The following is a 4,355-nucleotide window of genomic DNA, read 5'->3' as shown; positions in this document are numbered from 1 at the left end:
ATATAACAGACGATCAAGGAGAAGAAGAAGAAGAAGAAGCGTTTGTGTTATACTTGATGGAGCTCCACGTGGAGAGAGTTTGAAACATTTTGCAAAAATCACTCGTGCTATTATTTCTGCAGAATTGTTGTAGTGCGTGGATTCCATACCAAGAAGGTGTTAGAAAGAGAGAAATAATTGTAGAACATGAACATAAACACATAGCAGGAGTGTTTGACATGTTAAATTACATGCCATACAGCATTAACTCCATGAGCAGAACACAATCTCTTATAAACACACACACACACACACACACACACACACACACACACACATATATATATATATATATATATATATATATATATATATATATATACAACATGTGTCAAGCAAATGTATACACAGAGATAGCAGTACAACCATACAAGTGCCACTAACTTACAATCTCTGCAGTTATGAAATTGAAGGCTCGATTTATGTCAGACATGTGACAGAGAAATGGAGTGCTTCACATACATCTTCATTCATCTAGAGGAGGGTGTTGAAAAAGGTTTTCCATCGATGGACATGATTCATCACACAAGCATTGGAAGTTCTCTGATGACTGTGATATAGAGAGGGTGGATGGATGGATGGAGATGATGGTATGGGTTGACGATGGCAAGATCTTCAGCGCCTCCACAAAAACAGATTAAGACGCTTGTCAGTAAACTACCCAGTACAGCAAGACAAAACAGCAAGTAAGACACATGTAACAACCATGTGTGGATTCACATCGAAGCAGGGGACGAAGCATTGGGTCACTAGCAAAACATGAACGACACAGGAAGAAAGCGGTAGAAGTTGCTAAAACAATATAGCAGATGGATGTGACTAGCTGACCCCAAGGAAAAAAAGGAGGAGACAGCCACTCCGCAACACACCAAAACCTCCAACCTAAAAGTTTAGACCAGAGTCCAGACACATTGCAAAACTTTAAAATCCTAGTAACACTCATTTTTTGCTGTGGACGATTGCAGGTAGATAGTGCTCAAGTCACACACGGAAAATGCAGTTGTATACAAGTCGAACGCAAGTTATACCACTCAACTGATTCATCCTGAGAGAACAACAGAAAAAAGTGGTTCAATGCATGGTCATAAATGACCTGCAGCAACATCTGTCTCTAGAACGCATCATCAGTCTATCATTAAATCATTCCTCGTTGCAGCCACTCTCAACCGATCACTCCATATGCTTTCTATCCACCTTTAACGCAGATCCATGTCAATTTAGAAGCAGATGGTTCTCTTTTCTAGAAAAGCATCAAAGACAGTAGTCAGCTTGCGTACATCCCTCTTACATCAATAGACATAAATCAGTGTGTTGTTAAAAACCATGAAGCAACTGTTCTGTAAAGTGTTTGTTAGCTAACACCGCATGGTTGTGATTTGTAGAGAGTACAGACAAGCACATTTCAAATACTCTTTGTTAGGGTGTAAAACACCTAAACAGTTTTGCACAGGGTCAAACACGCAATCCATTCTGTAGTTGTATATTGCAGTCAACGCTCTTTGGCTAAGGAGATAGCTAATAACTTTAGGGTGACACCAGATCTTATAGTCCAACATATATGAATTTAATACTCTACATTTGGTGATCATAAAAGTTAAATAATCTATTCCAGCCATTTTAACGGTGTAGACAAAAAATGACTGCCTGGTTCCCGGTGCTTCCATGTCAACTTTTTCTCATATTCTTTCTCATATTCCTCTTCTTGTCACATACTCCTTCCCAAGTACAATACTTTTCCTGTACCATGCAGAAGTCATGCAAGTACTCCCTCATTTCCCCCCCCCCCCCCCATTTCCCCGCCTTTTGTCGTATTTTCGCTTAATTTATACGTGTTTTACGTCAATGTACACACACATACATGCACTAGGTGTTGACAACTGTACTACATTTATAAGCAATTATAGAATACGTGGCAAGAAGTGATGTCATGATCACATGAGCAGAAGTGGGATCAAATCGATAAAATTAAGAAAATTGACGGAAAATATGTATAAATTGAGAGAAAATACGAGAAAATGTGGGGAAATTGAGGAGAAACGAGGGAGTATTTACATGTCTTTTGTTTGGTGCAGGAAAAATCTAGTACAGGAGAATAAGTATGTGACATTAAGGGGAATATGAGAAAAAGTGGGCATGAAAGCACCGGGAGCCAGGCAAAGTGTCATTTATCATCGACAGTGATAAGACGGCTGGAATACATTGTTTAACGTGGCTAATCGCCAAATGTAGAGTAATAAATTTATATACCAGGGTTGGAACTTTAATAGTGGCAACTATTTATTTACAGTTCGTACAAAATAGATACGTCTTTCTAAGTTTTACTGACCTTCAAAGTAGTCACCAGCATTGTGTGTAGCCCGTTGCCAGCGATGTGGAAGTCGTAGGATACGCTTAGCAGTGCGCCGGCCGCTGTGACCGAACGGTTCTGGGCGCTTCAGACCATACCCGTGCTGCTGCTACGGTCGCAGGTTCGAATCCTGCCTCGGGCATGGATATGTGTAATGTCCTTAAGTTAGTTGCGTTTAAGTAGTTCTACGTTCTAGGGGACTGATGACCTCAGATGTTAAGTCCCATAGTGCTTAGAGCCATTTGAACCATCTTAGCAGTGCCAGTTGTGTTGACAGTTCGAGTGGCACCGACGAATTTGTAGCAGTTCTGAAGCGAATGCTGTGAAGTGTTACCTTCAGTTTAGAAATCGAGTTGAGCTTATGAGGGCTTAAGTCAGGGGAGTCCAAAAGGTAGTATAGCACTTAGCAGCCCCATTAGTCAAACAAATCAGCAACAGCTTGCACTGTATGTGCTGTCCTGCAAAATGATGGTCAGGTCCTGCAGAAAGTGTCATCACTTCTGTCTCTATGCTGTTCATTTTTGGAACACAACCTACGACCAGCTTAGAGACAGAAGTGATGACACTTTCTGCAGGACCTGACCATCATTTTGCAGAACAATGCTCAAACACGTACAGTGCAAGTTCTCTCTTCCTAAGACACACTGGTATCAATCGCAAGAAATACAAATGAATCATTTCAATCGATCCCGGATTTTCTTTCAATATTGTTTGGTGCCACGAGCATTCAGTTACTGGCGAAGTATTACACTTGGTAGGAAATGTGTGATAGATTCGCTGTGATTGGCAGGTTTATAAAGTATGTGTATCGGTGTAAAGTTACTGTGGTCAGTGTTCTGACATGTCAAAGAAAATGACTATGTTCGGTTATAAGGGAGGTGTGGATTCCATTTGGAAAGTTGCGATTTCAGCCGATCGCTAGCTGGGAGGGCGATGGAAGATTTTACGTGGAAAACTATGTTCTGCCATGAGTAGGCTACAGATATTGATATTTCGTCGTAGAGCAAGTCACTCAAATGGAGGTATTTGCAATACTTCCTTCATTTCGAATGTCACCAAATAGGGGCTGCAATCTTAATATTTAACTGAATTACCGTGATAAATATATGGCTGTCTCTTTCATCATGTGTTGCATGTATTCTCTGTGGAAAACTAAGCGATCCAATATCAAATGGTTCAAATGGCTCTGAGCACTATGGGAGTAAACATCTTAGGTCATCAGTCCCCTAGACCGTAGAACTACTTAAACCTAACTAACCTAAGGACATCACACACATCCATGCCCGAGGCAGGATTCGAATCTGCGACCGTAGCAGTCCCGCGGCTCCGGACTGCAGCGCCTAGAACCGCACGGCCACCGCGGCCGGCGATCCAATATCGATCACTGCCAAATGTTGGTGCTGGATATATAGATATCATCCGAATTCCTGTCACTCCAAATAGGCCCGGACGCCCTCCATGGACGGGGTGGTGCACTGTGGCAGACATGTGCGACCACGACTGTAGCTGCGGTCATGGCATCAGTTTTATCCAGCCTCTGAGCGTTGGTTCTGGAAGTGTACAAGGGGACGGGATTGCTGTGTGTGGACATATGGGAAGTGAGTGGGCTGTATCTATGAGTATTTTCAGCAATCTCTAGTATCCATCCGTGACAACTACTAGGATTGTGGTTTAGTGGTTCTCAGTTCAATGCAGTGCACTTTGTCTTGCAATGGTATTTATTGTTATTGCTATCCTATCTTACTGTAGATCCTCTCCTCCTCCTTCTTTGTCATGGTGTCGTTGAGAGAACAATCTTAGGAATTCTATAGTGCTTTATAAAATACACTTTGCAGACACGGAGTGGTCAGAAATTCCGCAACAGTGACAGTATAAATTCACGCTGAAATTCGATATTCCAACTGTTATTTAATTCACGACGACTTCCAATCGAGACATCAAATTCCTGAATGGTCAATTTATCGTTTCC

This window comes from Schistocerca piceifrons, chromosome 1, assembly GCF_021461385.2.
Source record: "Schistocerca piceifrons isolate TAMUIC-IGC-003096 chromosome 1, iqSchPice1.1, whole genome shotgun sequence".
Classification (NCBI taxonomy): Eukaryota; Metazoa; Arthropoda; class Insecta; order Orthoptera; family Acrididae; genus Schistocerca; species Schistocerca piceifrons.
Note: the sequence above shows the minus strand (reverse complement) of the source record.